This window comes from Triticum aestivum, chromosome 3D (genome assembly GCF_018294505.1).
Source record: "Triticum aestivum cultivar Chinese Spring chromosome 3D, IWGSC CS RefSeq v2.1, whole genome shotgun sequence".
In the NCBI taxonomy this organism is placed as follows: domain Eukaryota; kingdom Viridiplantae; phylum Streptophyta; class Magnoliopsida; order Poales; family Poaceae; genus Triticum; species Triticum aestivum.
This window is the reverse complement of record NC_057802.1, coordinates 400499519-400516868: the sequence shown is the minus strand read 5'-3', so window position 1 is coordinate 400516868 and position 17350 is coordinate 400499519.

Sequence of the window (17350 nt, the reverse complement as noted above, 5' to 3'; positions counted from 1 at the left end):
GGGATAAGGGGTTCCCTGAATCCGTTAATGATGGGCCTGTTGGATCTCTCAAAAAAGCCCATGAGTCAAAGATTTCCATACTCTAGACTTCCCGAGCACCAAGGCGGCGGCGACCAGTACGAGGACTTTTAGTGAGAATCTATTTGAGAGGGGTTTTATAAACAGCGCAAGGGTAAAAGTCACCCTGGTTTTTGAGGCTCTCCGACTCAAGGCCGACATGCCATTAATGGCTATGCCTACACGCCAATGATAACGTACGGTTTATAGGCTATTGTGGTTCTGAACTGTAAGCTGATTCATCCCAAATCAAGACGATACGGAATCCCGCATTTCAGGAATCTGACAGGTCCAGGACGCCTTTTTGACTATCAATGCACTGGACATGGCATGAATCCTCAACTTTGTTAGGGATTCGTCAAACCTCGCTGGAACTCGCCACCTTATTTTCTGACAAGCTCGTGCGGGCCATGCAGGACTGGTCACTCGGATTTTTTGTACCACATTTTATGACAGACCATTGTGGTGCCCAGGATCCTATATAAAGGGAGGACCGAGGCCGTGCAAAGGGTTCACGGGCTGAAAGAATAATAGCTAGCAGGAGAGTAGCTAGGACTAGCTGTCCAACACTAGAAACAATAGTGAGAGAGAGAGAGTTCATCTTGTAATATGTGATTCGTAAATAGATGGACTAAACCAGGATGTAGGGTATTACACCATCGCAGTGGCCTGAACGTGGGTAAAAAAGCTTGTATCTTCGCTCGAAGATTTCTTGAGTGTTTTAGCCCCTGGTCAAACGAAAAAGGGGAATCCCATGATCCCAGATATTTGCGAGTCCATCGTCGACATCTGGCATGCCATGTTGGGGGCTAGGGCTTCCATTCTCTTCGCCTCTTCATCAACAATGGCTAAGCATGGATCACGGGAGAGGTTGCGATCACTGGTGCACTCGAGAGCCTCCCAAGAGGAGGAGGGCAACCGTGTTCCAGACGATGCCTCACAAAGGGAGGCGAGGTCCGAAGAGCATGTTTATTGGCGCTCAGCGTCCTCCACTCCCTGTGTTTTTCGACCACTGCTAAGCGGGAGGGCAGTGTGCCCAGGTCACAAATCCCAGTGGAAAGGCACTGTCAGATTTTGGGTTCCGGCAAACCCTTAAGGTTCGAACACTGGGGGCACGAAGATCTTTCTTCCCTCTAGCTCGCTCTCGCAACGATCGCAAGGCCTAGCTCGACGAACCCAAAGAACGAGAGACACAAGATTTATACTAGTTCGGGCGAGCGATGTGGTGTAATACCCTACTCTAGTGTGGTGTGGTGGATTGCCTCTTGGGCTGAGGATGAACAGTTACAAGGGAAGAACAGCCTCCTGAGGAGAGGTGCTCTTGTGCTTGGTGAGCTTGTGTGGAGGCTTTGGATGGAATGGCCCCGATCCAAGATGAGTCTACTGCTATGGTGGTGGCTAGTCCTATTTATAGGGGCCTTGGTCCTCTTCCCAAATATTGAGCGGGAAGGGATGCCCCAACGGCCAAATTCGAAGGGAGACAACTAGTACAGGTTATCCTGACTAAAGGTGGTCTTCGCCTGCCAAAGGCTCTGGTGGTGATGCCGTCTTGGGCTCCACGGTGACCTCCGTCCTGCCATCCTGCTGGTCTTGGTCTCGTTGCACCGATATGGAAACCTTTGCCTGATGCCTCGGGACTCCTCGCCTGCGCTTGCCTCTTTAGCACCAAAGAGGAAACGAGGACATTGTGCGCGCTGGTGCCCACCTGGCCCTGGTCGTCATGGCTTGCGTCACAGGAACCTCGCGAGGTGCCCCTTGCCTTGATTTCTCCACCCCTCGCGAGCCAGCCTGGTAAGGCCAACCCCGAGGAGGCCTTGCGCCGTCTGCCTCACGAGGCTTGGCCCCTCGCAAGGGTCTTGAGTGTTGGCTGGTGAAGACGGGTAGTACAGGGCCGCTGGTGGAGCCACGCCCTGGGCCGCAGGCAGGCAAGTCTGGGGACCCCTGTTCTCAGGATGCCGACAGTAGCCCCCGGGCCCAAGGCGCGCTCGGACTTGGCTTCGAGGCGAAGCCAAGGGGCAAGTGCGGAGCGCGGCGGGCCCCAACAGCCTGCGGCCCCGCTTGACGTATGGCGGTTGATTGGACGTGGCGTCTCCGCTTCCCCATGCTGCCTCGGCAACCGCCCGAGTTGATGAGTCCCTGCTGCATGCAGAGAAAAATCATCATTACCCGTGATCGTGGGGGTCGCCGGTTGGCCTTCTCCCGCTATAAATGAGGAGGGGGGCGGAGGCCCCATCCCTCATCTCTTCCTGCTCCGCTCGCTTCTTCTCCCTTGCTTCATTGCTAGTAGTGACACTCATGGCGCCTGCGAAGAGGTTCTCGGCCGCAGAGAAGGGGAAGGCGCGCCAGGAGGTGCCCGGCTCACCACCGCCCAAGAGGGGGCGCGGCCGCCCCCGCAAGCTCACCGCGTCCCCCGCCGTGGCCCGTCGCGGCGCCTCCTCGCGTGGTGGGAGTCGCCCGGGTCGTGGCAGCCCCGTCGATGAAGGGAGGCGCGCCATGGTCGCGCGGCCTCCCCGGCCGTGCTTCCACTTGGCGGAGGTGCTACCGGAGTTCGTCGTGTGGTCAGAGAACCCGGCCAGCACCTGGCTTCAGCTCCCGCGCTTCTTTGCCGGCAAGCTGCCAGCCATGGGTCCAGGCGGTCTCTGGCTGCAGGCAGGCGGCTGCTGCAGCAAGGCTTCATGGGTCGCGGTCGAGGTCTCCGTTGCGGGCAACGCAGCCCTGGCCCGCGACTGGCAGACGTTTGCCCGCGCACGCGGCCTGGGCCGGCGGTGCACCCTCCACTTCAAGTACGATGGCAACACGACCCTCTATGTGAGGGTGTTCGGGGAAGATGGTCGCCGTGTCGGGTGCTGCCCTAAGGACAACGACGGTGGCGAGGTGCTCAGCCTTGGCGACGGCCGCGCCGAGGGTGAAGGCGGGCTTGTCCTTGGCGCCGGCCATGGCTCGTCCGGCTACGGCGACTCTTCTTCCGGCGACAGCTCCAGCAGCAGCAGCTACGACCAGCCGCCACGCCGCCACGCCCGCTTCGAGGGTGGCAGCGGGTCGTCTCGTCGCCGCGCCCCAGTGAAGCGCGAGGAGGGGTCCGGCTGAGCCCGGGGGAGCGCCATGGACCCATCCTCGCGAACTGCAGCGGGAGTGCGCGCCACTTTTGTTTCGTTCTTCCTTTTCTTCCTGCATTAAGAGAGAGACAAGTATGGGGCCCCGCAGGAGCGCACAACGAACCATGATTTCCAAGGTGCTATGCTATGTTTATCGTTCCTGAGTCGTGTTGCAGCATCAACGTTTTATGTAGGCGCGTAGAGGTAACTTAGCTTGACGCGCTTGAAGTAGTTTCCGCCTCGTGAGGCGCGCATTTCCCAGTACCCGGTGAGGCCTCCTTGGCTTGGGGGCGCCTAGGAACTGCAAAAATTCGTTAGGGAACTCTTGTTCTTCCGAGCCCTCGTCGCAGGCGCAGCCGGCCATGACCCAGTGCTTCGCATCGCGGTACCAGAGGGGCACGGATTGAGAGACGTGCGCCAGCTTGCGAGCTCGAGCGAGGGTGCCTCGTGAAGAACAGGAAAAATGCTCAAAACGCTCATGAGGGCACCTGTCCAGCCCCCTCGCAAGGCATGCGAGGGAGAGTACGGGTCAAAACAAGGAACCGAGGGCAGAAAAGGAGGCGAAAGGCGATGGAACCAAGCTGGCAAAGAACACTAAAAAGCAAATTTTCATTAAAGAGGGGGCAAGCCAACTGCGGAAAGCAAATGAAAAGCCGCGTCCGGCACCTAGTCTAGTCTTCTTGTCTTCTTACCAGCGCGGAGCTAAGTGCTGCCACTAGGACGTGGGAGGGAGCCCCCGAGGCCCGAGGGCATCTCTCCGGAGACTCCGAGGCGTGTACAGCCCCACTCATTATTACGTGCGAGTGTCACGAGCGGAGACCTTCACAGGCGCGAGCCTTGCTTCATATCGCCAGACAAGGGCCCCGCCTTGCGCCACCCTTGACCACCGTTAGGGCGTTCAGAAACCAGGACGATGCCAAGGGGCAAAGGGGATGCCAGCGGCGCCCTTGGCGACCACGGGTCCTCTGCTGGGGGGGAGGCTCACCAGCGCCTCCCCGGCAGAGGGCCTACCTCCGAGAGACGCCCGGCTCCGTGGGATGCAAGGAGGGGCCTTGCTCCCGGCTCCTTCCTTGCAGCCCCGAGTGCGCTCCCCTGGTGGAAGGGGGCTGCCGTGCTAGGGCCGTCGTCCCCCGCTATGACCTGATCCACTTGCGACCCATGGTTAGCGTAAGCCTGCTCCTGAGAGATTAGCGGTACCTTGTAGCTGTTGTCGCCTGCATGGTCGACGAGGCTCCCTGGTGGCTCCTGGAAGGCCTCAGCTTCTAGCGCCTCCTCTTCCCAGTCCGGCTCGAGGAACGAGCCATGATCATCTTCCGGCGTGTACTCCTGGTCCATCATGCGGGGCACGTAGGCCTCCGAGGCCATCTCCCTGAAAACCTCACCGAAGTGCCCCGCGCTCCATGTTGTCCGGCCCTACGCGCCGTGATACGTCTCCAACGTATCTATAATTTTTGATTGTTCCATGCTATATTATATTCTCTTTTAGATGTTTATTAGGCTTTATTATACGCTTTTATGTTATTTTTGGGACTAACCTATTAATCGGAGGCCCAGCCCAAATTGCTGTTTTTTTTGCCTATTTCAGTGTTTCAAAGGAAAAGGATATCAAACGGAGTCCAAACGGAATGAAACCTTCGGGAACGTGATTTTCGGAACAAACGTGATCCAGAGGACTTGGAGTCTACGTAAAGTAATCAACGAGGAAGGCACGAGGCAGGGGGCGCGCCTACCCCCCCGGCGTGCCCTCCACCCTCGTGGGCCCCTCGTTGCTCCACCGACGTACTTCTTCCTCCTATATATACCCATGTACCCTGGAAACATCATATACGGAGCCAAAACCTTATTTCCACCGCCGCAACCTTTTGTACCTGTGAGATCCCATCTTGGGGCCTTTTCCGGCGCTCCGCCGGAGGGGGCATTGATCACGGAGGGCTTCTACATCAACACCATAGCCTCTCCGATGATGTGTGAGTAGTTTACTTCAGACCTTCGGGTCCATAGTTATTAGCTAGATGGCTTCTTCTCTCTCTTTGGATCTCAATACAAAGTTCTCCTCGATCTTCTTGGAGATCTATTCGATGTAATCTTCTTTTGCAGTGTGTTTGTCGAGATCCGATGAATTGTGGGTTTATGATCAAGTTTATCTATGAACAATATTTGAATCTCCTCTGAATTCTTTTGTGTATGATTGGTTATCTTTGCAAGTCTCTTCGAATTATCATTTTGGTTGGCCTACTAGATTGGTCTTTCTTGCAATGGGAGAAGTGCTTAGCTTTGGGTTCAATCTTGCGGTGCTCGATCCCAGTGACTGAAAGGGAAACGACACGTATTGTATTGTTGCCATCGAGGATAAAAAGATGGGGTTTATATCATATTGCATGAGTTTATCCCTCTACATCATGTCATCTTACTTAAAGCATTACTCTGTTCTTATGAACTTAATACTCTAGATGCATGCTTGATAGCGATCGATGTGTGGAGTAATAGTAGTAGATGCAGAATCGTTTCGGTCTACTTGTCACAGACGTGATGCCTATATACATGATCATACCTAGATATTCTCATAACCAATGTTGGGGATATCGCTTATTGGGAACTTATCGGTCAACCTACGATAAGGGGTAAACCGGCCAGTTTATCGGCATATCGGCCGATTTATCACCATATTGGTTGATTTATCGGCCGATTTATCTTATCGGTCAGACCACGATACGCGATAAATCGGTCGATTTATCGGAATGTCGGAAGATATCTTGAACAGTGCTCATAACTATGCTCAATTCTATCAATTGCTCGACAGTAATTCATTTACCCACCATAATACTTATGCTATCTTGAGAGAAGCCACTAGTGAAACCTATGGCCCCGGGGTCTATTTTCCATCATATTAATCTTCCAATACTTAGTTATTTCTGGCACCGTTTATTTTTGCAATCTTTACTTTTACTCTTTATCATAAAAATACCAAAAATATTATCTTATCATATCTATCAGATCTCACTCTCGTAAGTGACCATGAAGGGATTGACAACCCCTTTATCGCGTTGGTTGCGAGGTTCTTATTTGTTTGTGTAGGTGCGTGGGACTCGCGCGTGGTCTCCTACTGGATTGATACCATGGTTCTCAAAAACTAAGGGAAATACTTACGCTACTTTACTGCATCACCCTTTCCTCTTCAAGGGAAAACCAACGCAGTGCTCAAGAGGTAGCAAGAAGGGTTTCTGGCGCCGTTGCCGGGGAGTCTACGCACAAGTCAAGACATACCAAGTACCCATCACAAACTCTTATCCCTCGCATTACATTATTTGCCATTTGCCTCTCGTTTTCCTCTCCCCCACTTCACCCTTGCCGTTTTATTCGCCCTCTCTTTTCCGTTCGTCGCTTTCTTGCTTGCCTTGTCGTTATGGCTAGTCCCTTATCTTCTCCGTTATCTCCCGAGAATGAAGTTCTTAATTTTAAGCAAAGGGAGGGAGAAAATCTAAAAGACGCTTGGTATAGAATTTGCAATGCTCAAAATAGATCTACCAGGAAGCAATCTACCTCCGTTCTTCTCCGCAATTTTTATGTAGGCACTACTCCTTGGTACAGATATATTCTTGATACCATTACCGGAGGGAATTTCTTGGGTAGCCACACTTTTGATTCTTGTAATGCTATGATAGATTTGTTTGGCTCACGACCTCTTTTGGTTAATGGAACTTTGTTAACTTTGGAACATGTGATGCAAAGGCTTTGAAATTATTGAAAATAAAGTTGCTACTGTAGAGTTGATTGAGAATTTGGATAAAAAGATCCACAACCAAATTACCCAATATGGATCTAAGGTGGGTGTTACTCTGAAAAGTTTCAAGGAAAAAGAACCCATAGTTGATGAAAGAATAGATCAAGATTCTACTAGAATCGATAAACTTGAGGGAATTATCACCAACTTGGGGTCCGCTTTTTCTTCCGTTAAAAACACTCCAAATCCTCCAACCAAATTTGCCAAGCTTGTTTATGTTCCTAAAAATAAAGGTGAATCCTCTAGTAAGGAAACTGCGGATTTAAAATCAATAAATGTTCATCCCAACCTTTTTGCTATCATTAAGGAACCGTTTGTTGCAAATGATTCTCTTGATTTTGTGCCTAGGAGTTTGGTAATTAATAAAAAAAGAAACTCCTAGGGGTTATAGGTGTCTTATTGAAGAATTGCCCACCAAAGATGGCAATACTTAGATCTATCCTTGCTTTTGTGCCTAGGGGCGTTAAACAATAGCGCTTGTTGGGAGGCAACCCAATTTTATTTTAGTTTTTTGCTTTTTGATTCTGTTTAGGAATAAATATCTGATCCAGCCTCTGGTTCGATTTTTTATGTTTTAATTAGTGTTTGTGCCAAGTTAAACCTATAGGATCTTCTTGGATGATAGTTATTTGATCTTGCTGAAAATTCCAGAAACTTTCTGTTCATGAAAACAATTGTTAAAAATCACCAGAACGTGATAAAATACTGATTCCAATTGCAGTAGATCAATAAACAAATTGTCTAGGTCTTCCTATTTTGGTTGATTTTTCTGAGTTCCAAAAGTTTGCGTTAGTTACAGATTACTACAGACTGTTCTGTTTTTGACAGATTCTGTTTTGTGTGTGTTGTTTGCTTTTTTTTGATAGAAAGACTGTAAGGGACCCCCCTACAGTATAATTGGTGCAACAAAACCAAATTGCAAGTACCATGCCTTGAACCTGGGTGGATGGGAAGGCATCAACCCCTCCCCACCACTAGGCTATGCCAGTCTATGGCTAGTAAAAGAGTTTATAAACCATAGAGAACTTGGAATACAGTAGGTTTAACACCAATATAAATAAAGAATGAGTTCATTACAGTACCTTGAAGTGGTGTTTTGTTTTCTTTCGCTAACGGAGCTCACGAGATTTTCTATTGAGTTTTGTGTTGTGAAGTTTTCAAGTTTTGGGTAAAGATTTGATGGATTATGGAACAAGGAGTGGCAAGAGCCTAAGCTTGGGGATGCCCATGGCACCCCAAGATAATCTAAGGTCACCAAAAAGCCAAAGCTTGGGGATGCCCCGGAAGGCATCCCCTCTTTCGTCTTCGTCCATCGGTAACTTTACTTGGAGCTATATTTTTATTTACCACATGATATGTGTTTTGCTTGGAGAGTCTTGTATGATTTGAGTCTTTGTTTTTTTATTTTACCACAATCATCCTTGCTGGACACACCTTTTGAGAGAGACACACATGAATCGGAATTTATTAGAATACTCTATGTGCTTCACTTATATCTTTTGAGCTATATAGTTTTTGCCCTAGTGCTTCACTTATATCTTTTAGAGCATGGTGGTGGATTTGTTTTATAGAAACTATTGTTCTCTCATGCTTCACTTATATTATTTTGAGAGTCCTACAAAACAACATGGTAATTTGCTTTAATTGTGAAATTAGTCCTAATATGCTAGGTATTCAAGATTAGTAAAAACTTTCTTATGAGTGTGTTGAATACTAAGAGAACTTTGATGCTTGATAATTGTTTTGAGATATGGAGGTAGTGATATTAAAGTTGTGCTAGTTGAGTAGTTGTGAATTTGAGAAATACTTGTGTTGAAGTTTGCAAATCCCGTAGCATGCACGTATGGTAAACGTTATGTAAGAAATTTGAAACATGAGGTGTTCTTTGATTGTCCTCATGAGTGGAGGTCGGGGACGAGCGATGGTCTTTTCCTACCAATCTATCCCCCTAGGAGCATGCGCGTAGTGCTTGGTTTTTTATGACTTGTAGATTTTTGCAATAAGTATGTGAGTTCTTTATGACTAATGTTGAGTCCATGGATTATACGCACTCTCAACCTTCCATCATTGCTAGCCTCTTCGGTACCGTGCATTGCCCTTTCTCACCTTGAGAGTTGGTGCAAAATTCGCCGGTGCATCCAAACCCCGTGATACGATACGCTCTATCACACATAAACCTCCTTATATCTTCCTCAAAACGTCCACCATACCTACCTATTTGGCATTTCCATAGCCATTCCGAGATATATTGCCATGCAACTTTCCACCATTCCGTTTATCATGACACGTTCATTATTGTCATATTGCCTTGCATGATCATGTAGTTGACATCGTATTTGTGGCAAAGCCACCATGCATATTATTTCATACATGTCACTCTTGATTCATTGCCCATCCCGGTACACCGCCGGAGGCATTCATATAGAGTCATACCTTGTTCTAGTATCGAGTTGTAATCATTGAGTTGTAAATAAATAGAAGTGTGATGATCATCATTCATAGAGCATTGTCCCAAAAAAGAGAAAGGCCAAAAGAAAAAAAAGGAAAAAAAGAGAAAAAGGGCAATGCTACTATTTTTTCCATACTTGTGCTTCAAAGTAGCACCATGATCTTTATGATAGATAGTCTCTTGTTTTGTCACTTCCATATACTAGTGGGAATTTTTTGTTATAGAACTTGTCTTGTATATTCCAACAATGGGCTTCCTCAAATGCCCTAGGTCTTCGTGAGCAAGCAAGTTGGATGCACACCCACTTAGTTTCTTTTGTTGAGCTTTCATACATTTATAGCTCTAGTGCATCCGTTGCATGGCAATCCCTACTCCTCACATTAACATCAATTGATGGGCATCTCCACTTTCTCCTTTTTGTCTTCTCCACATAACCCCCATCATTATATTCTATTCCACCCATGGTGCTATATCCATGGCTCACGCTCATCTATTGCGTGAAAGTTGAAAAAGTTTGAGATTACTAAAGTATGAAACAATTGCTTGGCTTGTCATCGGGGTTGTGCATGATGAGAGCATTCTTGTGTGACGAAAATGGAGCATGACCAAACTATATGATTTTGTAGGGATGAACTTTCTTTGGCCATGTTATTTTGAGAAGACATAATTGCTTAGTTAGTATGCTTGAAGTATTATTATTTTTATGTCAATATTAAACTTTTATCTTGAATCTTCCGGATCTGACTATTCATACCACAATTAAGAGGGTTACATTGAAAATTATGCCAAGTAGGATTCTACATCAAAAATTCTGTTTTTATCATTTACCTACTCGAGGACGAGCAGGAATTAAGCTTGGGGATGCTTGATACGTCTCCAACGTATCTATAATTTTTTATTGTTCCATGCTATATTATATTCTGTTTTAGATGTTTATTGGGATTTATTATACACTTTTATATTATTTTTGGGACTAACCTATTAACCGGAGGCCCAGCCCAAATTGCTGTTTTTTTGCCTATTTCAGTGTTTCGAAGGAAAATGATATCAAACGGAATGAAACCTTCGGGAACGTGACTTCGGAACAAACGTGATCCAGAGGACTTGGAGTCTACGTAAAGTAATCAATGAGGAAGGCACGAGGCAGGGGGCGCGCCTACGCCCCCCCCAGGCGCGCCCTCCACCCTCGTGGGCCCCTCGTTGCTCCACCGACGTACTTCTTCCTCCTATATATACCGATGTACCCTGGAAACATCATATACGGAGCCAAAACCCTATTTCCACCGCCGCAACCTTCTGTACCCGTGAGATCCCATCTTGGGGCCTTTTCCGGCGCTTCGCCGGAGGGGGCATCGATCACGGAGGGCTTCTACATCAACACCATAGCCTCTCCGATGATGTGTGAGTAGTTTACCTCAGACCTTCGGGTCCATAGTTATTAGCTAGATGGCTTCTTCTCTCTCTTTGGATCCCAATACAAAGTTCTCCTCGATCTTCTTGGAGATCTATTCGATGTAATCTTCTTTTGCGGTGTGTTTGTCGAGATCCGATGAATTATGGGTTTATGATCAAGTTTATCTATGAACAATATTTGAATCTCCTCTGAATTCTTTTATGTATGATTGGTTATCTTTGCAAGTCTCTTCGAATTATCAGTATGGTTTGGCCTACTAGATTGATCTTTCTTGCAATGGGAGAAGTGCTTAGCTTTGGGTTCAATCTTGAGGTGCTCGATCCCAGTGACAGAAAGGGAAACGACACGTATTGTATTGTTGCCATCGAGGATAAAAAGATGGGGTTTATATCATATTGCATGAGTTTATCCCTCTACATCATGTCATCTTACTTAAAGCATTACTCTGTTCTTATGAACTTAATACTCTAGATGCATGCTGGATAGCGGTCGATGTGTGGAGTAATAGTAGTAGATGCAGAATCGTTTCGGTCTACTTGTCACGGACGTGATGCCTATATACATGATCATACCTAGATATTCTCATAACTATGCTCAATTCTATCAATTGCTCGACAGTAATTCATTTACCCACCGTAATACTTATGCTATCTTGAGAGAACACACTAGTGAAACCTATGCCCCCCGGGTCTATTTTCCATCATATTAATCTTCCAATACTTAGTTATTTCTGGCACCGTTTATTTTTGCAATCTTTACTTTTACTCTTTATCATAAAAATACCAAAAATATTATCTTATCATATCTATCAGATCTCACTCTCGTAAGTGACCATGAAGGGATTGACAACCCCTTTATCGCGTTGGTTGCGAGGTTCTTATTTGTTTGTGTAGGTGCGTGGGACTCGCGCGTGGTCTCCTACTGGATTGATACCTTGGTTCTCAAAAACTGAGGGAAATACTTACGCTACTTTACTGCATCACCCTTTCCTCTTCAAGGGAAAACCAACGCAGTGCTCAAGAGGTAGCACGCCGCCCTAAGGATGGTAGGGCAGCATCCTGCCGGGGCCGTGGGTGGCAACGCTCGTGCCTGCGCCCGTCGGAGGTGGCACGGGCGCGATTGAGCGTCCGGCGCCTCTGGCCGTGCCGATGTCGATGAAACCTCCTGGCGCGCATGGGGGCGCGCGGGCACGGCGAGGCCCGCCGTGCGACCCGGCGGCAGCCTGAGGCGTGAGCGAGGAGCAGAAAGGCGACGCTCCCCTGCCTGCAGCGTCTGATACGTCTCCAACGTATCTATAATTTTTGATTGTTCCATGCTATTATATTATCTGCTTTGGATGTTTATGGGCTTTATTATGCACTTTTATATTATTTTTAGGACTAACCTATTAACCCAGAGCCCAGTGCCAGTTTATGTTTTCCCCTTGTTTCAGTGTTTCACAGAAAAGGAATATCAAACGGAGTCCAAACGGAATGAAACCTTCGGGAAAGTTATTTTTGGAACGGAAGCAATCCAGTGGACTTGGAGTGCACGTCAGGGAATCAACGAGGAAGGCACGAGGCAGGGGGGCGTGCCCACCCCCTGGGCGCGCCCTCCACCCTCGTGGGCCCCTCGTGGCTCCCCTGACGTATTTCTTCCTCCTATATATACCAATATACCCTAAAACCATCGTGGGACAGAATAGATCGGGAGTTCCGCCGCCGCAAGCCTCTGTAGCCACCAAAAACCAATCAGGTTCCTATTCCGGCACCCTGCCGGAGGGGGGATCCCTCACCGGTGGCCATCTTCATCATCCCGGCGCTCTCCATGACGAGGAGGGAGTAGTTCACCCTTGGGGCTGAGGGTATGTACCAGTAGCTATGTGTTTGATCTCTCTCTCTCGTGTTCTTGATTCGGCACGATCTTGATGTATCGCGAGCTTTTCTATTATAGTTGGATCTTATGATGTTTCTCCCCCTCTACTCTCTTGTAATGGATTGAGTTTTCCCTTTGAAGTTATCTTATCGATCGAGTCTTTAAGGATTTGAGAACACTTGATGTATGTCTTGCATGTGCGTATCTGTGGTGACAATGGGATATCACGTGATCCACTTGATGTATGTTTTGGTGATCAACTTGCGGGTTCCGCCCATGAACCTATGCATAGGGGTTGGCACACGTTTTCGTCTTGACTCTCCGGTAGAAACTTTGGGGCACTCTTTGAAGTACTTTGTGTTGGTTGAATAGATGAATATGAGATTGTGTGATGCATATCGTATAATCATACCCACGGATACTTGAGGTGACATTGGAGTATCTAGGTGACATTAGGGTTTTGGTTGATATGTGTCTTAAGGTGTTATTCTAGTACGAACTCTTGAATAGATCGATCTGAACGAATAACTTTGAGGTGGTTTCGTACCCTACCATAATCTCTTCATTTGTTCTCCACTATTAGTGGCTTTGGAGTGACTCTTTGTTGCATGTTGAGGGATACTTATGTGATACAATTATGTTATTATTGTTGAGAGAACTTGCACTAGTGAAAGTATGAACCCTAGGCCTTGTTTCCTAGCATTGCAATACCGTTTGTGCTCACTTTTATCATTAGTTACCTTGCTGTTTTTATATTTTCAGCAAAAACCTATATCTACCATCCATATTGCACTTGTATCACCATCTCTTCGCCGAACTAGTGCACCTATGCAATTTACTATTGTATTGGGTGTGTTGGGGACACAAGAGACTCTTTGTTATTTGGTTGCAGGGTTGTTTGAGAGAGACCATCTTCATCCTACGCCTCCCACGGATTGATAAACCTTAGGTCATCCACTTGAGGGAAATTTGCTACTGTCCTACAAACCTCTGCACTTGGAGGCCCAACAACGTCTACAAGAAGAAGGTTGTGTAGTAGACATCAGCGTCCAACAGCTCGGCGACGCGCTCCAGTAGTGCATCTCGGCCGCTCTCCATCAGTCGGCATCGCAGCAGCTCCCGCGCCACTGTGAGCGCGGCCCTCATGTTCGCTTGTTCCCGTCGGGTGTGCGGCACCGTCGCCGCAGCGTAGCTTGAGGCCCTTGCGGCGGCCCGCGCGCGCCGCGGAGTGAGGGTGGACGGCGCCGGACCGTGCTGCCCGCGCCCCGCAGCGTTTGGCGGTGCGCGTGCCGCATGGAGCACGGGGTTGAGGTCTTCTTTGGAGGACGATGTTGCCCGGGCTGGTCAGGCTGCCCAGTGGTCGGCCTCGGCCCTCTGGGCGCCGGTCATCGGCACTGTAGAGCACCGGCGGGTCCGCTGATGGAAGAGAGGATTCGGCGCACCCCTACCTGGCGTGCCAAATGTCGGATTTCGGGTTCCGGCAAACCCTTGAGGTTCGAACACTGGGGTGCGCACGAAGATCTTTCTTCCCTCTAGCTCGCTCTCGCAACAATCGCAAGGCCTAGCTCGACGAACCCAAAGAACGAGAGACACAAGATTTATACTGGTTCGGGCCACCGATGTGGTGTAATACCCTACTCCAGTGTGGTGTGGTGGATTGCCTCTTGGGCTGAGGATGAACAGTTACAAGGGAAGAACAGCCTCTTGAGGAGAGGTGCTCTTGTGCTTGGTGAGCTTGTGTGGAGGCTTTGGATGGAATGGCCCCGATCCAAGATGAGTCTACTACTATGGTGGTGGCTAGTCCTATTTATAGGGGCCTTGGTCCTCTTACCAAATATTGAGCGGGAAGGGATGCCACAACGGCCAAATTCGAAGGGAGACAACTAGTATAGCTTATCCTGACTAAAGGTGGTCTTTGCCCGCCAAAGGCTCTGGTGGTGACGCCGTCTTGGGCTCCACGGTGACCTCCGTCCTGCCGTCCTGCTGGTCTTGGTCTCGTTGCACCGATATGGAAACCTTTGCCTGATGCCTCGGGACTCCTCGCCTGCGCTTGCCTCTTTAGCACCAAAGAGGAAACGAGGACACTGTTCACGCTGGCGTCCGCCTGGCCCCGGTCGGCATGGCTTGCGTCACAGGAACCTCGCGAGGTGCCCCTTGCCTTGATCTCTCCGCCCCTCGCGAGCCAGCCTAGTGAGGCCGCCCCCGAGGAGGCCTTGTGCCGTCCGCTTCGCGAGGCTTGGCCCCTCGCGAGGGTCTTGAGTGTTGGCTGGTGAAGATGGGCCGTACAGGGCCGCTGGTGGAGCCACGCCCTGGGCCGCAGGCAGACAAGTCTGGGTACCCCCGTTCCTAGGACGCCGACACGCACGACATCAATCGATAGTCCAGGGTCCGCCCATACTCACCCACCGACCTGTGGCAGGCTGGATTTTGAAAAGCTTCGTCTAATGTTAGCGCTCCACAGAGTGTGCATCCTTCTTTAGTCCCTCCGATGAAAGTGGAGGAAGGATCCCTGATGGGTCTCGTGCTCCGGTGAGTTGCTCGCTTGGTGTACAATTCCCACTGTAATTGGGCAGCCACGAGTGTCCAAGCTTCGGCAAAATCAGCCCACCCTCCCTCAGATCACATGATGACTCCATCGCCTTAGTGATAGTCGAGCCTCATACGTGGCGGAGCGAGGAGGCACTGTGTAGGGTCGCACCTCACCGTCTCCGCCCCAATCGACATCTCCGTGGAGGCCATTGATATGTCTTAGACGTATCTATAATTTTTTATTGTGAAGTGTTATTATGTTATCATTTTTGTATAGTTTTATAGCAATTTTTATTATTTTCTGGACTAACCTATTAATTTAGTGACCAATGCCAGTTCCTGTTTTCTGCTTGCTTTTTGTTTCACACGAAATCAATATCTACGAAGGTCAAAATATGTTGTCGATTTGACATGATTTTTTGGCAATAAGAAACACTTGAAGCTTCGGGGAGCATTGAGAGGACCCACCGGCCATCCACAAGGGCAGGTGGCACGGCTAGGGGGTGGCTACGCCACCTAGACTTGTGGGCCCCTTGGTTACCGCCTTGACGTGATTCCATGGCCATAAATCCATATAAATACTGAAACCATCGGTCGTTCCTTCAGAAGAATTTTGTCGCCGCCGCAAGCCTCTGTTCCAAAGAGATCCCATCTGAAGCCTTGTTTCAGAGTTCTACACGAGGGGGGAGACATTGGAGGAGACCACTTCATCAACCCTTGCTGCGTCCATGACAATATGTGAGTTGTTCCTTCAAGACCTACATGTCCACAGTAGTAGCTAGATGGTTCTCTCTCTCTCTCTCTCTCTCTCTCTCTCTCTCTCTTTGATCTTCAATACCATGTTCCACTTCTTCCTTGTGTGATTGTGATCAATCTTATGTAATTTGCGGTGTGTTTGTTGGGACATGATAAATTGTGAGTTTATGATCATATTGTTTTTTGAATTATATTGAATCTTTTGTAGTTTCTTTTTTTGTATAATTAAGTAGCTATGTATTCTTACCAATCTATTTTTCTTTTCAAGCCAAGATTGATTGGTAGACCTTCAGAGGGAGTGGTGCATAGTAGTGGGTTCAATCTTGCGGTGTTCTGTATCCAAGTGGCAGAATGGGGACAAGGCACTTATTTGTATTGTTGCCACCAAGGATACTCTGTGTTCACTAGCAAAAACATTAGTCCCTTACTGTTTATGACAAGAATCTCCAAAACATAAGGAGGCAATTTATTGCACCAACACAGACCGATGTCGGAATACACACACTCAATCCATGGGCATGGGCAGCTCAAGAAAGCGCCCCACCTACCGAGGTCCCGGTTCCTTGGAAATTGTATCAAAACAGGCCACACCCTCATCTGCCCCCCCCCCCGAGCAGGCGGGACGGGTGGCCTACCTGGCCAAGTATCACAATTCGTGCGACTATTCCAAATATGGGGACATGGACGGATCCAATGTGTGTCATGCCATTGCTCGTACCTGAGCTGCATCCCATCCAATCTGCTTCATAGACGAAGTAATGGAGCACAAGTTCCCCCTAGTGTCAAGCTCATTAACATCGAGCAGTATGATGGATCAATAGATCTATGTGTTTGGATCAAGAACTATACCCTCGCTATCCACATAGCAGATAGCGACGACTTGCATGCCATAAAATAACTACCGTTAAAATTGAAAGGTTCGGCTCGATACTAGTTGCACACCGTTCCGCCGAATTCGATCGGTACATGGGACGATCTAGAGGCTGAACTTTCGGCAAACTTCCAGGGGACATACTTCAAGCCCCCGGATGCCGATGTCCTGGCCCTGGTAGGGCAGAAGCCAAGAGAGTTTGTGTGCAAGTTCTGGAACTGATTTCTTATAAAGAACAAGCAAGTCGTTGATTGTCGCGATGCTGAAGCTCTCGCGGCATTTTGGAACAACATCAACTACGAGTGGATGTCCGGAGACTTTATACACTATAGGCCGAGGACAATGACAGTCCTCATACAAATGATGACCAAGTTATGTGCTGGTGAGGATAATAAGCTCGCTAAGAAGAAAGACTAGAATGGCGACCCGGGCACCTTTTAAGTCCGCGACGGAAACCATGCCGCAACCATAAGAACAAGCGTTGCAATAGGAACAATAGTGACGCCGAGGATGGCAAGGTAAACGCCAAATATGACAACCAACG